General features: G+C 35.3%; 1 pseudogene; it reads right to left on the bottom strand.

Annotated features, from left to right (window-relative positions):
• LOC132026711 (large ribosomal subunit protein eL37-like) overlaps nt 1-23,719 on the bottom strand; it is a 27,073-nt pseudogene continuing 3,354 nt past the window's right edge.

Raw genomic sequence — 23,719 nt, 5'->3', positions numbered from 1 at the left:
TTAAGATGGTGCAACAGCTGCCTTCTTGGGTGAAGGTGCTGTTTCTTCACAAAATCTATGTCTGCATCTGTGGTATACAATTTTTAGGGGCCTCATTTGACCAGTCCTAGTGGTATTTCATCTTTTAGTCTTAGCACTCCAGTTATTTTCTCTCTTCTGCTTGGCAGGGTAGCCGTATGTGCCACAAGTCAACTTTTGACATGAAGATGTGGTAGGGCTGAGGGCCACAGTAGTGGCACAACGTGTGCTTCTTATTGTGATGCTTTTCAATGGGTGATGTCCCCTTTGTTACCTTTTTTCTATGATTGAGATCAAAGAATGGAAATGAATCTTTTTTTTTTTTAAAGATTATTTATTTATTTGACAGATAGAAATCACAAGTAGGCAGAGAGAGGAGGAAGCAGGCTCCCTGCTGAGCAGAGAGCCTGATGCGGGACTCGATCCCAGGACCCTGAGATCATGACCTGAGCCGAAGGCAGAGGCTTAACCCACTGAGCCACCGAGGCACCCGGAAATGAATCTTTTATTTATTTATTTTTTTTATTTTTTATTTTTTTAATTTTTATTTTTTTAAAGGTTTTTATTTATTTATTTGACAGAGAGAGATCACAAGTAGGCAGAAAGGCAGGCGGAGGGAGAGGAGGAAGCAGGCTTCCCGCTGAGCAGAGAGCCCGATGTGAGTCTCAATCCCAGGACCCTGGGATCATGACCTGAGCTGAAGGCAGAGGCTTTAACCCACTGAGCCACCCAGGTGCACCCGGAAATGAATCTTTTAAACGTAAGGTATTTTCTGGATTCACATCAACAAAATGGTGAACTAGGAGTCCCAACACTCATTTCCCCCCATTAAAAAAATAACAAATTATAAGTACCTACATACTGTTGAAAATAGCTCTGGGAGAGCTTAGAGTACAATTAAGAAGCTACAGACACATTTAGGAGCTTAAAACTCAAGGTGGTCACATAGAAAAATTTAAGAGGCATTTTACTTGCTTCACACCATTCAGTCCATCATAGTTTGATGCCAAGAAAGATCCCAATGTGTAATTTCCCCCCGTGCATGAAAGGAGAGGAGGAAGACAATAACAGCTTCTGGACACCTTCTGAACATCTGAAACTGATGCTACTGAGGATACCTGCAGTCTTCACTGATGTTTAACCTAGCAGATGGAGCTGCCTGGAGTTCATACCACTATGCCTCCCCCTGGAGAAGGAGGCATCACAGTTCCTACATTCTTCTGAGGCTGCAGCTGCCACTCATCATCATAACTGTGTACATACCTGTGATCCTGGCTCTGTGGCAGCTATATGTGTACCCATTTTAGACACCAGCACCAACACTGCAGCAAGTATACTCCTGTACTAGAGCAAGCCCCAGGAGGATACTTTGGCCATGCCTTCCTCCTGTGGGGAAAAAGAAAACAAGGAAATTGCAGCAGATTTTGACACTGAAGAGCCAATAGCCCTTGTTGCTGCTGTAGAACCTACACTCTTGGTGTGCCACAGAATCTTGTAGTTTTTTTATGATGTTTGCCTCATGTATATGAGCTTCATACTCATATAATACTGCAACTTTCCTGAAGCCAGAACCTTCTCTGTGGTTCCCCCTCCCTTCAGAGGTAGAGCCGCTGTTCTACTCAGCTAGTGTCCTGACAACCACCCATAGTTCTTTCCCCACTGGAGGTAGTCCATAAAATCTGGAAGAGGTGACTGCTTCTTCAAATGTGCAGACATCACTGCAAGCCTATAAGAAACACAAAAAGTCAAGGAAACATGACTCCACCAAAAGAGCATAATAATTGTTTAGTAACTGGCTGCAAAGAAAGGGAGATTGGTTAGTAAATTCAAATTATTGTTTTTTTTTTAAGATTTTATTTATTTATTTGACAGAGAGGGAGACAGCAAGGGAGGAAACACAAGCAGGGGGAGTGGGAGAGGGAGAAACAGGCTCTCCGCTGAGCAGAGAGCCCAATATGGGGCTCCGTCCCAGGACCCTGGGATCATGACCTAGCCAAAGGCAGACGCCTAACAACTGAGCCACCCAGGCACCAAAATTATTGTTTTAAGGAAGCTCAGTGAGCTATAAGAGAACAAAGTTAGACAACTTAATGAAATTAAAATAGCAATAATTGAATAAGATGTGAGTTTAACAGAGATAGAAATCACAAAAAAAGAACTAAACAAATTCTAGAGTTAAAGAGTACAACGAATGAAATGAAAAATGCAATAGAGTGCTTCAATAGTAGACTCACTCAAGTAGAGAAAGAATCTGTCAACTCAGAGAAAGTTCATTTGAAATAATCCAGCCAGAGGAGAAAAAAGATAAAAGAATGAAAGAGAGTGAGGAAATCTTACACGATTTATAGGACAGAATGGAGAATCAGTGTGTGCACTTTGGGAGTCTCAGAAGGAGAAGAGAGAGAAAGGAACAGAAAGAAATAATGGCTGAAAACTTCCCAAATCTTTGTAGGGAAGTGATCATCACTATTCATGTAGCTCATAGGTCCTGAAATAGGCTCAACCCAGTGATTACACTGACACATTATAGTTAAATTGTTAAGAGTTAATGACAAAGAGAATTTTTAATGCAGTAAGAGAAAAGTGATTCATCACATATAAGACTTTCCCTCCCCAAACTGTTCCCCAAGAGCATAAGTCGATTTCTCAGTAGAAACCTTGCACCCAGTAGAGGGTGGGAAGATATATATAGAGCACTGGAAGAAAAACAAACAAACAACAACACTGCCAAATAAGAATGCTGTACTCAGAAATATCATTCCTTAAAAATGGAGAGATAATGTGTTTCACAGACAAACAATAACTGAGAATTTGTTACTCTTAGTCCTGCATTACAAGATATGCTTAAGGGATTTCTCCAAATTGAAATGAAAACATGCTAAACAGCAGTATGAAATCTCATAAGTAATGGAAAAAAATAAACATACATAGGTTAGTATAATAGTAAAGATGATTTGTAAATTGCTTTAACCTAATGTGAGAGTCTATAGGTAAAAATATTTTTACACAATATAAAAAGAAACTGTCTATAAGAGCACAAACTGTATGTATATGTGGAGATAATAAAAGATTAGTGTTTTTATACATGGTTGAAATTGTTACCAAAATAAAATGGAAGGTCATAGTTACAAGATTTTTTTGCAACTCTTGAGCTAATCATGGAAAAAAGAAAAACTATAATAGGCACACAAAAGATAAAGGGAAAAAATACACAAAAAAATCATTTCAAAAAATTATCAAGTAACAAAGTAACACAAGAGAAGAAGAGAAAAACAAAACAATTATAAAAACAAAACAATTTTTAAAAATAGCAACAGTAAATTTCTCACTTAACAATAATTACCTTAAATGTAAATGCATTAAAATTGCCAGTCAAAAGGCTTATAGTGCCTGAATATATTGGAAAAAAAAAAAAAAACCAAAACCAAGATCCAGTGATATTCTGTCTATAAGAGACACACGTCAGTATTAAAGACACACATAGGGGCACCTGGGTGGCTCAGTGGGTTAAAGCCTCTGCCTTCAGCTTGGGTCATGATCCCAGGGTCCTTGGATCAAGCCCCGTATCAGGCTCTCTGCTCAGTGGGGAGCCTGTTCCTCCTCTCTCTTTCTCTCAGCCTTCCTCTCCACCTACTTGTGACCTCTCTCTGTCAAATAAATAGATAAAATCTTAAAAAAAAAAAAAAGACACACATAGGCCAAAAGTAAAGGGATGAAAAAAAGATGTTCCATGCTGGTGATGATCACAAGAAAGGAGGATTGGCTGTATATGTGTCAGAAAAAATGAAATTTAAGTTTAAAATTTTCTGTTAAGGTCAATACATAATGATCAAAGCATCACTTCACCAGAAAGATAGAACAATTTTAAATGTGCTCAATACCAGTATACCCTAAATACTAAATATAGAAAACAAATATTGACAGATTTAAGGCAGAAATTGACAGAAATACAAAATAATACAGTTTATAATACTCCACTTTCAATAATAGAACATCCAGACAGAAAGTCAATACAAAAATAGCTGACTTGAACAACATTATAGACCAAATGGATCTAACTGACTTATGCAGAAATTTCTACCCTAGATCAGAATACATATTCTACTCAAAGTCATACTGAATATTCCAGATAGATCTCATGAAAGGTCATGAAACGAATCTTAACACATTTAAGAACATCAAAATCACTCCAAGTATCTTTTCTGACCGAAATGGAATAAAAATAAAAATCAGCCATAGAAAGAAAATGGGAAAATTTACAAATGTGTTGAAACTAAATAATTTTGTCTTAAGAAACTTTGGGTCTAACAAATGTCTATCAATAGATGAATGGAAAGAGAAGAGGTCCACTTACACACACACAGACACACAGACACACACACACACAGAAATATTACTAAGCCATAAAAAAGAATGAAATCTTGCCATTTGCAACAACAACAGATGGACCTAGAGAGTTAAATTCTAAGTGAAAGTAATCAGTCAGAGAAAGACAAATACCATATGATTTCATTCATATGTGAAATTTAAGAAAAAAAATAATAAAAAGAAATGAAAACATGGACTCTTATAGACAGAGAACAAACTGGTGGAGGTTGCCAGAGTGTAGGTTGGTGGGGGGATGGGTGAAATAGGTAAAAAAGGATTAAGAGTATACTTAATGAATGCTGAGAAATGTGTGGAATTGTTGAGTTACATCATACACCTGAAAGTAATATAACACTGCATGTTAATTATACTTAAATGAAAAAAGTCCTTTAAAAAAATGAGAAAGAAACAAAAAAGGGAAAAAATTATTGGGTCAAAGAGAAAATAAAAAAACAGTTTAAAAAGTATTTCAAAACAAGCAAAAACAACATATCAAATCTATGGACTGCAGCAAAAGCTAAGAGGGAAGTTTTAGTGAATTATGCTTACATTAGAACAGAAGAAAGATATCAAACAAACTAACTTTATACCACAAGGAACTAAAAAAACAAGAACAAACAAAGCCCAAATTAGCCAAAGGAAGGAAATGATAAAAATTAGAGCAGATGTAAGTCAAATGGAGGATATCAAAAAAAGAATGAAGCTTTTTTTAAAAAAAAATTTAAAGATTTTTATTTATTTATTTGACAGAGATCACAAGTAGGCAGAGAGGCAGGCAGAGAGAGAGGAGGAAGCAGGCTCCCTGCTGAGCAGAGAGCCTGATGCGGGGCTTGATCCCAGGACTTTGGGATCACGACCTGAGCTGAAGGCAGAGGCTTTAACCCACTGAGCCACCCAGAATGAAGCTTTTGAATTGGTGTTTTAAAAGATAAAATTGACAAACTATTAGACTAAGAAAAAGAGAGAAAAGACATAAAATGAGATGGAAGAGTAAACATTTCAATGGATGCCTCAGGAGGAAAAAACAGAATTTTAAGGGACGGTTAGGAAAAACTATATACCAACAAACTGGACAGCCTACAAGAAATGAATAAATTCCTGGAAACAAGCAACCTAGCAAAACTGAATCAGGAAGAAATAGAAAGCCTGAACAGATCAGTAACAAGGAACTAACCCAGTAATAAAAAATCTCCCAACAAAGAAAAGCCCAGGACCTAGTATCTTCAAGGATGAATTTTACCAAACATTCAAAGAAGTATTATTAACAATCCTTAAATTCTTCTAGAAAATAGAAGAGGGAATGCTTCCAAACTCAATTTATGAGACTAGTATCATCTTGATACCATAACCAGGCAGATACTCCAAGAAAATTATAAGCCAATATTCCTGGATAACATTGTTGTAAAAATCCTTAATAAAATGTTAACTATTGAAAAATTTAACTATTTGAAAATATAACTAGATGAAATGAAAATATAGTTAAAATTAAAAATTATTTTTTAAAAATTATAAAAATTAAAATTAATTATTAGTTATATAGTTTATTCATTATTTATTAATTAGTTATTTATTATATATAATAATTCACTAACTTATTATAATTTATTTTAAAAATTAAAACAATTATTAAAAATTTTTAAAGTTAAAATTTTGGTTAAAATATAGTTAAAAATTTAACTATCAAAAAATTTAACAGTGAATTTTTAAAATTAACTTGCATTATTTGCTTCAGGATCTGTGAATCATCAGTCTTACACAATCACACAGGTCTGTGAATCATCAGTCTTACACAATTCATAACTCTCACCATAGCAATACTCTCCTCAATGTCCATAATCCAGTGACCCTACCCCCACCTCCACCCCCACCACAGCAACCCTCAGTTTGTTTCCTGAGATTAAGAGTCTTACAGTTTTTCTCCTTCCCCTGTTCCATCTTGTTTCATTTTTTCCCTCCCTATCCCCCATGACCCCCTGCCTTGCCTCTCAAATTCCTCATATCAGAGAGATCATATGATAATTGTCTTTCTTTGATTGACTTATTTTGCTTAGCATAACATCATTTAGTTCTAGCTATGTCATTGGAAATGGCAAGATTTTTTTTTGATGGCTGCATAGTATTCCTGTGTGTGTGTGTGTGTGTATACCACATCTTCTTTTTAACACTGCACTTAAAGAATCATACACCATGCCAAGTGTGATTTATTCCAAGAGTGCAAGAGTGGGTCTAACTGTATGTAGTTTACCTCTTTTTCCTTTAAAAATCAACTCTGTGAAAACAATTTTGATAAAGTAAGAATATTGATAATATTTATGAGAGTCAATAATATGAATGTATTGATATTTTCTTCATAGTTATAATATAAAACTAATAAATGTTTTGTTCAAAATGATTTTTTCCCCAAGCTTTTTCCATGAGACTATCCTGACCTACATAATAATAATAGAATAAGAATAATTTTTCATTTCTTTATCCTATAAATAGTAAAAGGAATAACAACTTACAATGAATGAATTGTTGGGGCACCTGAGAAGCTCAGTGGGTTAAGCCTCTGCCTTCGGCTGAGAGGCTCAGTGGGTTAAGCCTCTGCCTTCGGCTCGGGTCAGTATCTCAGGATCCTGGGATCAAGCCCCACATCGGGCTCTGCTCAGCAGGGAGCCTTCTTCCCCCTCTCTCTGCCTGCTTCTCTGCCTACTTGTTAACTCTGTCAAATAAATAAAAATCTTAAAAAGAAAGATGAATGAATTGTTTTAAAATAGAATCTTAATTGTACATGGCATTTCTCAAATTTTTTTTGTCTCTTCAAATATTTGCTTCTAATATGTAGAAATTTTTAATTTACATTTTGAGGTAACAAAAGAGATGGACTTTTTTCCATTTTTTAGAATCTAGCTTTTTTGTCTTACGAAATGGTAAATTGTAATTTCTTAATGACTATTAGACTGGATTCGGAAAATAATGTTTTGTAGTGCCTCTCCCACACCTTAAGAGCAGTTGCAAGAAGTTTGACTTGGGACGGTTGGTAAATTTAGTGTGGGATAGGCTATCTTTACTCAATTTTTTGTTTCTATGGTTTTATTCCGCTGATGCACTGACTCCTAAAATAGATGATACATAAAGATTAGTTATAGGTAGTGATTTCTTAAAACTCTCTAAATTGCTCTTTACTTATATGGAGCCCATTGCTGTTTCTCTTGTTTTCCCGATCTCACTCAGATTTCTGGCTTGTATTTACACATTCCTACTTCTTTTTTTGGTGTATTAGACTTTGGCTTCCCTGTATGGTTTTTATGTTTTCACATCTTTACATAATTCTTCCTCTGAACCCTCTAGGTCTGGCTTGACAGGAAATTAACGTGTACCAGAAGAGAGGGTGTAGTTTTGTCAGATTGGTTTCTCAACATGTACTTTTTTTTCTTGTCATTTAGAGTTTATTTTGAAACGCATTTCTTTTTGAATTTAGGAGTTTATTTTTAAAAAACAGCTCTTTTGAGATACAATTCACCTATCTTAATTCATCCATTTAAAGTACATAATCGAATGGTTTAGAGTATTCACAGAGTTGTACAACCATCACCACAATCAATTTTAGAGTAATTAACTCACCCCAACTAGCAGTCACTCTTATTGTAATCTAGTCCTCCCAATTGTAGGCAATCATTAATCTATTTCTGTCTCTTAGGCTTACCTATCTAGACATTTGATGTAAATGGAATCGTGCAATATTTGTCCTTTTGTGATTGGCTTCTGTTACTTGGCATAATATTTTCCATGATATAGCATGTATCAATATTTCATTTTTTATAGCTAAACATTCTCTTACATGGATATACCACATTTTATTTATCCATTTTATCAGTTGATGGACATTTGGGTCAGTTATACTTTTTGGTTAAGAATAAAAGTAAGTTTAATACTATGCTAAACAAAAGCATAAGAATGAGCATAAAAATAATTCTGCTATGAACATTAATATGAAGTCTTTGTGTGGGTATGTTTTCATTTCTTAGGAGTGTATACCTGAGAGTGGAATTGTTGGATAATATCATAGTTCTTATGTTTTAACTTTTTGTGGAACTATTTACAAGCAGCCACACAATTTTACATTGGTGTAAAATTGAAGGTTTCATTTTCTCCACATCTTTGCAATGCTTGCTCTTGTTCATCTTTCTGACTGTAGCCATCCTAGCTGGTGAGAAGTGGTATATCATTGTGGTTTTGCTTTGCATTTCCCTGAAGACTATTGATGTTGACTATCTTTTCATATACTTGTTGGCCATTTGCATATTTTCTTCAAAGAAATGTCTAGGTAGAATCTTTGCCCTTTTAAAAATGGATTATCTTTTTTATTATTGACTTATAAGAGTTCTGCAAATTTGCTCTGCTTTTTTTTGATTTATGGTTTGAATAACATTTCTTATATATGGAATCTTTAAAAAAATGTTTATCTTACATACCCAATGAACTATTGTTTCTAAAGAATAGGAATCTTTCATTCTGCTTATTTTTTGATACCTATAGTTAGTGGAGTGAGGATAATATTTATTAATGCTTTTTGAATAAATTGATTATAGATCTGAAAAATGGGCAGTTTTATTTTAAAATTTGAATTTAGAGAAAGAACTCTTAGGTTTTTTTCCTTCCTCACGTTTATCCTACTGCCTTAGAAGAATGTTTTAAGCAGGAAAATAAATAAGTACTCTAGTGTCTTTGGACTTAAGCATTTTCTGATGATACAAAAAAAATATAATATGAAGATAATATTTTAATGAACAATTGAAAGCATTAAAAAATTTATCATATTCTTGAGATCTATCTAATTCTGTTGTATATGTAGTGTTGTTTCAGTACATCTTTTAAATGTATTGTGGTGCTCTACTGAGAATTTCTGTTAAAGAACCACAAAATTAACTTTTATTCAACCTCAGTATTTTCCACAGGAATTTTTCTTGCTTTTGGCAATGAAATTCTTTTTAGTACCTTCCTTAACATTAATGAAGTCTTTAATATGCAAAGACATTTAACAATAGTTTCTGTTGAAATTTTTTTATTTGGTAATGCAAAATTTATGGAGTTGCTATATAATAGCTTCTTATCAGTTAAAAAACTGAGTAAAATTTCACTAGGTGGCACCAGTATTTTGGATTTTTATGGACATAAACAACTAATTATTTCCCATATTCATTATAACAAATGTTAAAAAATTATGTGGCAAGATATGAAAATTTGCCTTGTTCTGAGCAAACCTAAATTGGAAATTTTAATTTTTTTAAGTTCTGCTAAATGGAAATAGCTTAGCAGTAGCTATATTAAAATGTATTTGAATTCTGGTTGCAAAATAAGTTATAGAACTGTCATTTCTCTTCATTTATTTATATAAATTAATGAAAACTGTTAGAATTTTAAGGGTTACATTTTATTTATTTATTTATTTATTAAAAGATTTTATTTTTTTATTTATTTGACAGAGAGAGATCACAAGTAGGCAGAGAGGCAGGCAGAAAGAGAAGGAAGTGGGCTCCCTGCTGAGCAGAGAGCCCGATGTGGGACTCGATCCCAGGACCCTGAGATCATGACCCGAGCCGAAGGCAGCGGCTTAACCCACTGAGCCACCCAGGCCCCCCAAAGGTTACATTTTAAAGGTGTAACTTATAAACTAGGTTTTTCTCTGGATTAGTAGATTGCCTAAAAATAATTTATTAATTGTAAGTAGATTGCAAGTAGTTTTAGTACTTGAGTAGAAAGGTGTAGTTTCAAGTAAGTAAAAATATGCTTATAAATATTAAGAAGGATATAAGAAGTAGAAGTAATATATAGCTTTTTGTGATTATTTTTTTGAAGCCTGTCAGTATATTATTACTAATGGTTTTCTCCTATGGGTGGATTGTTCCTTTATTTAGATGCAAAAATTTTATCTTTTCACTTATTATTGCTAGTTTTTAATATTTATTAAGTTGCCCGATTGGTTGCCATTATAACAAGTACTTGGCAATTTATTGCAGTTAGTGGTGGCTTCAAAAAACTCAAGTTTGAGGATAAACAAAGATTTAGGAAGACTTGCACACAATTAAATGTGTTTTTCTTCCCCAAACACAAATTAGTTGTTTTTGTAATGGATCATGTACCTAAAAGTTGGAATGCTCACTTTTTAAATTTTTTTTTCACTTTATTTATTTACCAAGAAAACTTTCAACATTTTTAAATTATGAGTTTCAAAGAGAAAAGAAAATGTGTCAAAATGGGAAGAAAGGGTTGAATTATTAAAACAAACAAAATTATGTGTGAGAAGAGGAGTAAGGTAGAGGTTTGGAAACATTTATTTATTGCTCAGTAATTATCTTTAGAAGAGCATTTGATATTTCCAAGTCTAATTGTAAAATAGTTTGTACTGTTATTAATGACTTTTATATACTGAAGTCATACGCATTTGTGGTAAAATATTAAGAACTATATAAAATAAAGCATTCTTTGATTTATTGATGATTTAGTGGTGAAAAGTTCAGGCTTTAGAATCACACCGCAGTTTTTTGCTCCATCATATAGTAGTTGTGTACCTTGGGCAAGTTATTTTGCCACTTTAAGCTTAAATGTTTTTTCTTCTAGATTTCCAAAATATGAATAATATCTATAAAAAGTTTATTGTGAGAATTCAATGAGGTATAATTATATATACACATACATATAGCTTAACACGGTATCTGACATTGGTTAACACTCAGTAAGTGATACATATTACTATTGTTCACTTAATGGGTATTTACTGAATACTTATTCCCTGTTGTGGATAGAAAGATGACGAATACTACACAGGTTTTTTTTTTTTAAACATTTTATTTATTTATTTGACAGAGAGAGGGATCACAAGTAGGCAGAGAGGCAGGCAGAAAGAGGGGGAAAGCTGGCGAGCAGAGTGGGCCTGATGTGGGACTCGATCCCAGGACCTTGAGATCATGATCTGAGCTGAATGCAGAGGCTTAACCCACTGAGCCACCCAGGCGCCCCACTACAGAGGTTTTTAAGGAGTTCACACTTTGATGGAAAACACAAATATGTAAAAATTTACACAATAATGTTCTAATCAGGTACAGTGGACTTCAGAAGAGAAACTCATTGTTTCTTTTTAGAAGATGGCAGAAGTAAGGAAAGGATTTCAAATTATGTTTAGGCTGTGTTTTGAAGGTTGGGTAGTTATTTGGATGGAATAGAACATTGTAGGCAAAGAGAATGTGCAAAGCCATGAAAATATGAGGAAAGCAGTTTTAATTTTTATCTGTAGGTGATGATGAACTAATAAATATTTTAATCAGGAAACAGCTGTGTGATTTTAGAAAACTAGAACAGTTAGCTATGATTCAAATGTATGGGATGTGGGGAAAGGGAAAAAAGGATGAGTCATAAGTGATGCACAGTGATTCACATAGTGGATGCCTGTTTTAAGATAGTGAAAAGAGCGTAGAAATGAGGGGAAAATGACAAATATTTGTATGTTAACATTGATTTTATCTGGTGGTTAGTTTGATGTGGGAGGATGAGTGGGAAAGACGTATTGAGGATGACTGCTGGATTTCTTACTTTGAGTACTATATGAATAGTAGAGAGAGTTGGAGAGAATATAGAAAACATGCCATAGTGTGTGTGCTTGTACACACATGTTTGTAATGTGTAGTACTGGGAAATCACATTATTTTATCTATTTATTATATAGGTGGAAATGTCATGAAGATAATAAAAAATTGAGCAAAATATGAACTAAAGATTTAAGCAGTTAGTCTTTGGTTTAAGTTATATAATCCATAAGGGGTGAGGATTGAACCTGAAGATTGACAACAATTAATGAATAAGTGAAGGAATGGGAATCTAAGAAACAAAGATGGAGAATTAAAAATGATTAATAGGTCATCAGAGGGGGAGAAAAACCAATGAGAGACTCTTAACTATAAGAAACAAACAGGGTTGTTGGAGGCAAGGAGGGTGGGGGAGTGGGGTAATTGGGTGATGAGCATTAAGGCAGGCACGTGATGGGATGAGCACGGGGTGTTATATGCAACTGATGAATTATTGAACTCTACATCTGAAACTAATGATGTACTATATGTTGTCTAATTGAATTTAAATAAAAAAAGGAAAAATCATTAATAAAAAAAGCCGAGTATGAGTAGAATGGGGAAGGAGTGATCTCAAAGGAGTGAGAGGAGGATAGTTGCCACCTGTGTTACATACTTTGGATAGGTAAATACAGAAAAGAACCGAAAAGGATCCACTGAACCTGGCAGAATTTTGAAATTAATGGTTATTATAGCAAAACAGTCTGATGGCGCAGGTTGCAGACAGTAGATGACAGTGGATTTAAGAATGGGTGGATGGTGAAGAAGAGGATTTTATGAGTATAGACTGCTCAGTCTTTCAGGAAGCTTACCTAAAACGAATGCAAGAGATAAGCTCTTATTGAATAACTAGAGATTTTGTTTTGTGTTTTTCTAAAGGACAACTTTATAGTTCTTGCCACTGTAATTCTCTGCATGTGTTATTTATTTTTTGCTAATTTAGGATTATTGCCAAAATAAGAGCTAGGTTAATAATTTTACGTAACCTGATAATTAAGTTATTAATATTCAATTTAAGAAGCATTTCTTGGGGTAATTATGGTTAGCATTACATTAGTTGCCTTAGGACTTCAGATATTTTAAAAAAAACTTATTTGCCTTCTAATTGGAGACACAAATCACATATATGAAACAATTAGAGAAAATACATGGTGTTTTCCCTAACATTTGATGAATGAATGATGTAATTCTTTGAGGGTTAAAAAATAGAGTATATGTGAAATAGAGGGATATGCTGAATGAAATGGGCTTTAATACTTCTTATGACATACAAAGCTGTTACAATCTGACCCTAAACTACTTCTCCAAATGCACATTTCACAGTTCTTCTCTATGTTTCCTGTAATTTAGTCATAATGAACTATCTTTAGTTTCTTGAGCTTACCATTCTTCCCCCTCATTCCCCACCTTTCTCCCTCTGCATAAGCTAGTCTCTACCCTGGGATTCCCCCCCTTTTTTTTCTCATGTGGCTGACTTCCACTCATTCTTTGAGTTTCAATTCCTGGTACCTTACACATACCTCAATCATGGCATTTATCATTGCTGTATTAGCATTACTTGTTTCTGCCACCAGACCATGCCATTCTTGAGGTCAGGGATTATGTCTTATTGATTTTAAATCCCTAGCACATGGTAGGTTAAAAGAATTATTGAACTAAGGAATAAAATTATACTGAGATATCTCTTAAAGGAAATATTGGGCAGCAGATTGATGGAGGGTAGCAAATGACATTTTGGGTTGAAGTCTAAACCATAACATTTGAGTAGCTGGCAGAGTAATCTAGGTGGCTGGTGAGATTGTTTTAGTGAATACTGAGAGAACCCTGAAGATGGAAGTAATGGAAGGCTTTTAATGCAATCTGGAAATGTCCAGATTCCATATAAATTGTAGTAGTCATTATTAAGCAGAAAGATGTAGAAAAATATTCAAGTTGTTTATTTTAATAGTTGTTCATTTTAGAGAACTGCTTTGTTTAAATCTAATCCATTTTTAAATGTCCATCAACAGATGAATAGATAAAGAAGAGGTGATATATATATTTTTATATATACACACACACAATGGAACACTACTCAGCCATAGAAAAGAATGAATCTTGCCATTTGCAAAAATGTGGATGGGGCTAGAGTGTATTATGCTAAGAAATAAGTCAGTCAGAGAAAAACAAATACATTATGATTTCACTCATATGTGGAATTTAAGAAACAAAATACAAACATAGAGAAAGGGGAAAAGAAGAAGGGGAGGCAAACCATAAAAGACTCAACTGTAAAGAACAAACAGAGTTGCTGGAGGGTGGTTGGGTGTTGGATGGGCTCAGTGGGTGATGGGTATTAAAAAAGGCACTTGTGAGGGGAGGAGTCAAGATGGCGGAGAAGTAGCAGGCTGAGACGAATTAAGCTAGCAGGAGATCAGCTAGATAGCTTATCTAAAGATTGCAAACACCTACAAATCCATCAGCAGATCAAAGAGAAGAAGAACAGCAATTCTAGAAACAGAAAAACAACCACTTTCTGAAAAGCAGGACTGGCGGAGAAGTGAATCCAAAGCGACGGGAAGATAGACCCCGGGGGGAGGGGCCGGCTCCGGGCAAGCAGTGGAGCAACGGAGCACAAAATCAGGACTTTTAAAAGTCTGTTCCGCTGAGGGACATCGCTCCAGAGGCTAAACCGGGGCAAAGCCCACGCGGGGTCAGCATGGCCTCAGGTCCTGCAGAGTCACAGAAGGATCGGGGGTGTCCGAGTGTCGCAGAGCTTGCGGGTATTGGAACCGGGAAGCTGGCTACAGAGAGAGAGCCGACAGTAAGCTCACAGCTCGGGATTACCTTGAACTGGTCGCAGGCTCGGTGAGCTCGGAGTGCGGCCAGAGGTCAGGTAGACGGGAGTTACTAGGCGCTGTTCTCTGAGGGCACACTGAGGAGCGGGGCCCTGGGCTCTCGGCTCCTCCAGGCCGGAGACTAGGAGGCTGTCATTTGCATTCCCATCTTCCGGAACTCTACGGGAACTCTACGGAAAGCGCTCAGGGAACAAAAGCTCCTGAAAGCAAACCCAAGTGGATTACTCAGCCTGGCCCCTGGTAAGGGCAGTGCAATTCCGCCTGGGACAAAGACACTTGAGAATCACTACAACAGGCCCCTCCCCAAGATCAACAAGAAATCCAGCCAAGACCAAGTTCACCTACCAAGGAGTGCAGTTTCAATACCAAGGAGAGCAGCAGAACTCCATAGGAGGAGAAAGCAAAGCATGGAACTCATGACTTTCTCCCTGTGATTTTTTAGTCTTGCAGTTAATTTAATTTTTTTTCTTTTTCATTTTTTTCTCTTCTTCTGCTAAAATTTTTTTAAACTTTTACCCTTTTCTTTTTTAACGTTTTTTAACTAGTTTATCTAATATATATATATATATATATATATATATATATATTATACTTTTCTTTATTTGTTTTCTTTTTAAAATTCTTTTTTTTTCTTTTTCCTTTTTCTTTCTTTCTTTCTGAACCTCTTTTTATCCCCTTTCTCCCCCCTCACGATTTGGGGTCTCTTCTGATTTGGTTAAAGCATATTTTCCTGGGGTTGTTGCCACCCTTTTAGTATTTTAATTGCTCCTTCATATACTCTTATCTGGACAAAATAACAAGGCGGAAAAATTCATCACAAAAAAAGAGCAAGAGGCAGTACCGAAGGCTAGGGACCTAATCAATACAGACATCGGTAATATGTCAGCTCTAGAGTTCAGAATGACAATTCTCAAGGTTCTAGCCGGGCTCGAAAAAGGCATGGAAGATATTAGAGAAACCCTCTCAAGAGATATAAAAACCCTTTCTGGAGAAATACAAGAACTAAAATCTAACCAAGTTGAAATAAAAAAAGCTATTAATGAGGTGCAATCAAAAATGGAGGCTCTCACTGCTGGGATAAATGAGACAGAAGAAAGAATTAGCGATATAGAAGACCAAATGACAGAGAATAAAGAAGCTGAGCAAAAGAGGGACAAATAGCTACTGGACCACGAGGGGAGAATTTGAGAGATAAGTGACACCATAAGATGAAACAACATTAGAATAATTGGGATTCCAGAAGAAGAAAGAGAGAGGGGAGCAGAAGGTATACTGGAGAGAATTATTGGGGAGAATTTCCCCAATAAGGCAAAGGGAACGAGCATCAAAATTCAGGAGGTTCAGAGAACGCTCCTCAAAATCAGTAAGAATAGGCCCACACCCCATCACCTAATAGTAAAATTTATAAACCTTAGTGACAAAGAGAAAATCCTGAAAGCAGCCCGGGAAAAGAAGACTGTAACATACAATGGTAAAAATATTAGATTGGCAGCAGACTTATCCACAGAGACCTGGCAGGCCAGAAAGAGCTGGCATGATATATTCAGAGCACTAAACGAGAAAAACATGCAGCCAAGAATACTATATCCAGCTAGGCTCTCATTGAAAATAGAAGGAGAGATTAAAAGCTTCCAGGACCAACAAAAACTGAAAGAATTTGCAAACACCAAACCAGCTCTATAGGAAATATTGAAAGGGGTCCTCTAAGCAAAGAGAGAGCCTACAAGTGGTAGATCAGAAAGGAACAGAGACAATATACAGTAACAGTCACCTTACAGGCAATACAATGGCACTAAATTCATATCTCTCAATAGTTACCCTGAATGTTAATGGGCTAAATGTCCCAATCAAAAGACACAGGGTATCAGAATGGATAAAAAGACAAAACCCATCTATATGTTGCCTCCAAGAAACTCATTTTAAGCCCGAAGACACCTTCAGATTTAAAGTGAGGGCGTGGAAAAGAATTTACCATGCTAATGGACATCAGAAGAAAGGAGGAGTGGCAATCCTTATATCAGATCAATTAGATTTTAAGCCAAAGACTATAATAAGAGATGAGGAAGGACACTATATCATACTCAAAGGGTCAGTCCAACAAGAAGATCTAATAATTTTAAATATCTATGCCCCCAACGTGGGAGCAGCCAACTATATAAACCAATTAATAACAAAATCAAGGAAACACATCAACAATAATACAATAATAGTAGGGGACTTTAACACTCCCCTCACTGAAATGGACAGATAATCCAAGCAAAAGATCAACAAGGAAATAAAGGCCTTAAATGACACACTGGACTAGATGGAATCACAGATATATTCAGAACATTTCATCCTAAAGCAACAGAATGCACATTCTTCTCTAGTGCACATGGAACATTCTCCAGAATAGATCACATCCTCGGTCCTAAATCAGGACTCAACCGGTATCAAAAGATTGGGATCATTCCTTGCACATTTTCAGACCACGATGCTCTGAAGCTAGAACTCAACCACAAGAGGAAGTTTGGAAAGAACCCAAATACATGGAGACTAAACAGCATCCTTCTAAAGATTGAATGGGTCAACTGGGAAATTAAAGAAGAATTGAAAAAAATCATGGAAACAAATGATAATGAAAATACAACGGTTCAAAATCTGTGGGACACAACAAAGGCAGTCCCGAGAGGAAAATATATAGCGGTACAAGCCTTTCTCAAGAAACAAGAAAGGTCTCAGGTACACAACCTAACCCTACACCTAAAGGAGCTGGAGAAAGAACAAGAAAGAAACCCTAAGCCCAGCAGGAGAAGAGAAATCATAAAGATCAGAGCAGAAATCTATGAAATAGAAACCAAAAAAACAATAGAACAAATCAACAAAACTAGGAGCTGGTTCTTTGAAAGAATTAATAAAATTGATAAACCCCTGGCCAGACTTATCAAAAAGAAAAGAGAAAGGACCCAAATAAATAAAATCATGAATGAAAGAGGAGAGATCACACCTAACACCAACGAAATACAAACTATTATAAGAACATACTATGAGTGACTCTACGCCAACAAGTTAGACAATCTGGAAGAAATGGATGCATTCCTAGAAACATATAAACTACCACAACTGAATTAGGAAGAAATAGAAAGCCTGAACAGACCCATAACCAGTAAGGAGATTAAAACAGTCATTAAAAATCTCCAAACAAACAAAAGTCCAGGGCCAGACAGCTTCCCGGGGGAATTCTACCAAACATTTAAAGAAGAACTAATTCGTATTCTTCTGAAACTGTTCCAAAAAATAGCAATGGAAGGAAAACTTCCAAACTCATTTTATGAGGCCAGCATCACCTTGATCCCAAAACCAGACAAGGATCCCATCAAAAAAGAGAGCTATAGACCAATATCCTTGATGAACACAGATGCGAAAATTCTCAACAAAATACTAGCCTATAGGATTCAACTGTACATTAAAAGGATTATTCATCATGAACAAGTGGGATTTATTCCAGGGCTCCAAGTTTGGTTCAACATCCGCAAATCAGTCAATGTGATACAACACATCAATAAAAGAAAGAACAAGAACCATATGATACTCTCAATAGATGCTGAAAAAGCATTTGACAAAGTACAGCATCCCTTCCTGATCAAAACTCTTCAAAGTGTAGGTATAGAGGGCACATACCTCAATATCATCAAAGCCATCTATGAAAAACCCACCGGAAATCTTAGCCTCAATGGAGAAAAACTGAAAGCTCTTCCCCTAAGGTCAGGAACACGGCAGGGATGTCCATTATCACCACTGCTATTCAACATAGTACTAGAAGTCCTAGCTTCAGGAATCAGACAACAAAAGGAAATTAAAGGCATCCAAATCGGCAAAGAAGAAATCAAACTATCACTCTTTGCAGATGATATGATACTATATGTGGAAAACCCAAAAGACTCCACTCCAAATCTGCTAGAACTTGTACCGGAATTCAGTAAAGTGTCGGGATATAAAATCAATGCACAGAAATCAGTTGCATTTCTTTACACCAACAACAAGACAAAAGAAAGATAAATTAAGGAGTTAATCTCATTTACAGTTGCACCCAAAACCATAAGATACCTAGGAATAAATGTAACCAAAGAGGCAAAGAATCTATACTCAGAAAACTATAAAATGCTCATGAAAGAAATTGAGGAATACACAAAGAAATGGAAAAATGTTCCATGCTCCTGGATTCGAAGAATAAATATTGGGAAAATGTCTATGCTACCTAAAGCAATCTACACATTTAATGCAATTCCTATCAATGTACCATCTATCTTTTTCAAAGAAATAGAAGAAATAATTTTAAAATTTATATGGAACCAGAAAAGACCTTGAATAGCCAAAGGGATATTGAAAAAGAAAGCCAACGTTGGTGGCATCACAATTCCGGACTTCAAGCTCTATTACAAAGCTGTCATCATCAAGATAGCATGGTACTGGCACAAAAACAGACACATAGATCAATGGAACAGAATAGAGAGCCCAGAAATAGACCCTCAACTCTATTGTCAACTAATCTTTGACAAAGCAGGAAAGAATGTCCAATGGAAAAAAGACAGCCTCTTCAATAAATGGTGTTGGGAAAATTGGACAGCCACATGCAGAAAAATGAAATTGGACCATTTCCTTACACCACACACATAAATAGAGTCAAAATGGATGAAGGACCTCAATGTGAGAAAGGAATCCATCAAAATCCTTGAGGAGAACACAGGCAGCAACCTCTTCGACCTCAACTGCAGCAATATCTTCCTAGGAACATCGCCAAAGGCAAGGGAAGCAAGGGCAAAAATGAACTATTGGGATTTCATCAAGATCAAAAGTTTTTGCACAGCAAAGGAATCAGTTAACAAAACCAAAAGACAACTGACAGAATGGGAGAAGATATTTGCAAACAACATATCAGATAAAGGACTAGTCCAAAATCTATAAAGAACTTAGCAAACTCAACACCCAAAGAACAAGTAATCCAATCAAGAAATGGGCAGAAGACATGAACAGACATTTCTGCAAAGAAGACATCCAGATGGCCAACAGACACATGAAAAAGTGCTCCATATCACTCGGCATCAGGGAAATACAAATCAAAACCACAATACACCTCACACCAGTCAGAATGGCTAAAATCAACAAGTCAGGAAATGACAGATGCTGGCAAGGATGCGGAGAAAGGGGAACCCTCCTACATGTTGGTGGGAATGCAGGCTGGTGCAACCACTCTGGAAAATAGCATGGAGGTTCCTCAAAATGTTGAAAATAGAACTGCCCTATGACCCAGCAATTGCACTACTGGGTATTTACCCTAAAGATACAAATATAGTGATCCAAAGGGGCACGTGCACCCGAATGTTTATAGCAGCAATGTCCACAATAGCCAAACTATGGAAAGAACCTAGATGTACATCAACAGATGAATGCATCAAGAAGAGGTGGTATATATACACAATGGAATACTATGCAGCCATCAAAAGAAATGAAATCTTGCCATTTGCGACAACGTGGGTGGAACTAGAGCGTCTCATGCTCAGCGAAATAAGTCAAGCAGAGAAAGACAACTATCATATGATCTCCCTGATATGAGGAAGTGGTGGTGATGCAACATGTGGGCTTAAGACGTAGGAAAAGAATCAATGAAACAAGATGGGATTGGGAGGGAGATAAACCTTAAGTGACTCTTAATCTCACAAAACAAACTGAGGGTTGCTGGAGGGGAGATGTTTTGGGAGAAGGGGGGTGGGCTTATGGACAATGGGGAGGGTATGTGCTTTGGTGAGTGCTGTGAAGTGTGTAAACCTGGTGATTCACAGACCTGTACCCCTGGGGATAAAAATATATGTTTATAAAAAATAAAAAATTATTAAAAAAATAAATTAAAAAAAAAGGCACTTGTGATGAGGAGTGGGTATTATATGTAAGTGATGATTCACTAATTTCTACCCCTGAAACCAATATAACTCTGTTAACTAACTAGAATTTAAATAAAAACTTTAAAAAAATCACAGCCCCCCCAAATCCCAAAACCAAAAAAAACCTGAAATTGTAAAATAAATCAGTCAGCCAACCAATCAATCAATCAATCAATCTAATTCATTCCTGAAAACATATTGAACAGCAAATTTTAGGTGACAGGAACTTACATTCTGTTAAGGACAAAAGATAATACATCTGGTGCATGCAAAATCCTTCATCAGTTTCCCAAATAAAATACACTTAAACATCTATATACCAATTTCACAAGGATTTTTGCAAGCATTTAAAACACCAGTTACTTAATTAAAACATATTTATTGAGCTCATTAGTATATTTGTGTGTATTCAATAATGCTTCTACTCTATATCACATATAACTTTTTATTTTACAAAAAACTATTCTGTAATGTCAATAAACAGTACAATAATGTGTTATAAATACCAAAAATATCTAAATTGTCTGGGTTGATTATATCCTTAGTCATGTGGAGTACTAAGCCTGGAGAGCAAGGGAGACGTGGGAGGAGGTGGGAAGATAAGGTCATTGCAGAAATGCACTGCACTTTAAACAAAACCAGGAGTGATCTCATCAGCACAACCGCTAAGACTGTGGTGCATGCTAAATGTTCTGCCCAGATTTGTGAGGGCACATTTTTTGCTTCTATGCACCTGCAGACTGCATACAGCAAGTTTCTATTTAAGTATTGAATTTTGGGTAAGGTGTTTGGCAAGTCATTATTTAAATATTTGGATTCAAGAAGTGAGAGCTTGGATAGTGGTGCAGATCTATATTTAATTATGTTCTTTTAAAAATGAAATATATTACTTTTATTGTGGACTTACAAGTTTTTTTATTTGTTAAATTCTTCTTCTTAATATTATATAAAGCAGAATTTTTCCTTGATATTGTGTATTTTTTAAAACATGCCTTTTCTGCCTCTTGTTGGTTTAAAGGGACAAACACTGAAAAACTATAGCATGGACTTTATGAAAGTCAGACCTGGGTTGAGTTCTGCTCCAACATTTGCTAGTTGTAGGCTTATAAAAAAATTATTTGTTTCAAGGCTCTTCTTTAAAATGAGGATTATCTCATAGTTTGTTATGAGAATTAATTTCAAGACTATAGATGATGTGCTTACTATGGTTTTCCTTATAGTGATAAATACATGATATTCAATAAATAATTTATTATTTTATATAACACTAAAAATATAACAAGTTTAAAATCACAGTATGTGTCAAATTTTTCTTTTGGATTGTATCTGACTAATATATATTCATTTAACTTAACTCAGTCAAATTGACATACTTCTGACATTTTTTGAGTTTATTTCTATGTTCACTTAAGCCATTGCTTACCCTTGCCCCAGTATGATTTTGTATTTTTTTCACTTTTATACTGAAACAAAATATATTTAAAAGGAATATGAGAATTGTGATAACCATTGATTATGATTGATCCATTTGTATTGATTTGGTCATTTTAACACCCATGATGAACCCAAGGACAGAATCATTCTCTTGTTTTTCCATTTTTCTTTAATCTAATTTTATTAGATCATTTCTTTAATCTAATGAAATTAGATTGAAGCTGATTTAAATTAAAGCTACTAGAACTAGTGAGTGTAGCATGAGCACACAATACAGGGTCAATATACAAAAATATATTGCTTTTCTATACCCTAGCACATAAAAAATAAAAAATTTAGCAACTTCATGTCTAGATATTTACGTAATATAACTGAACATACATGTTCAGATACTTACACACTTATTTTTATGGCAGATTTATTCACTATTATGAATATTCCCCAAAGTGGAAACAACTCAAATGTTTATCAATAAATGAATGGAAAATAGTTTGATATTCATGTGATGTAATGCTACTCAGCAACAGGAAGAACTACCCATTGAATGACTCATTCACAAAACCTCATGGTAAATCTCAGAAACATTCTTCTGACCACAAAAAACCAGATATTTAAAAAAAATACTATATAGTTCCATTCATATAAAACTCTAGAAAAAACAAATCCAGTCTATAACAATAGAAAACAAGTTAGATATTGTCTATAGCCTAGGATGGAAAGATATTTGGGGAATGGTACAAGGATATTCTGGAAGAGTGATAGAAACACTTTCTATGTCTTGATTATGGCTTTACGGCTTAGTGGTTATGGAATTAATGAATCTGTCAAACTCTTTGGAATGTATATTTAAAATAGGTATATTGTTTGTAAATTACATTATAGTATATGTAAACTGGATGTTATATACCTTACCGGCATATAAACTGTGAGAGGGCAAAGATTTTTGTTTTTATTGTTCACTGTGGTATCTCCACTTCTTGGAACAGTCCTTAGTAGCGCAATGTTTGATGAATGATTGAAAAATCTGATAGATATTTCAATTAAATATACTATACTATAAACATTTTCTTCTCAGTATTATTTTCCCACCATGTTTTTTTGATTTGTCAATGTTGGATATTTTTCTTATTATAATAGGGTTTTATTTCACATTTTCTAAGAATTTCTGTGAATAAAAGGATTAAACTCCACTAAAGATCTGCTTGGCCTGTTTAAAGTAAAGGAAAATTTTTATCAATATAATATTTATATCAATGATTTGGAAAGGAGCAATTCTGATATCCTTAAATATTTTGTAATAGTTAATTCTAAATTCTCTTTCCACCAGGATTTAAATTTTAGAGATTTGTTATTTTTCAATTTTCAGTGTTCAGGAATCATTATTTGATGTGTGGGTTTTCTTAAGATTTTTCCTTTATTTATCTGACAGAGATCACAAGTAGGCAGAGAGGCAGGCAGAGAGAGAGGAGGAAGCAGGCTCCCTGCAGAGCAGAGAGCCCGATGTGGGGCTCCATCCCAGGACCCTGGGATCATGACCTGA

The sequence above is a fragment of the Mustela nigripes genome, chromosome 1 (genome assembly GCF_022355385.1).
Source record: "Mustela nigripes isolate SB6536 chromosome 1, MUSNIG.SB6536, whole genome shotgun sequence".
Taxonomy (NCBI): Eukaryota; Metazoa; Chordata; class Mammalia; order Carnivora; family Mustelidae; genus Mustela; species Mustela nigripes.
Note: the sequence above shows the minus strand (reverse complement) of the source record. Positions and strands in the feature narration are given on the sequence as shown.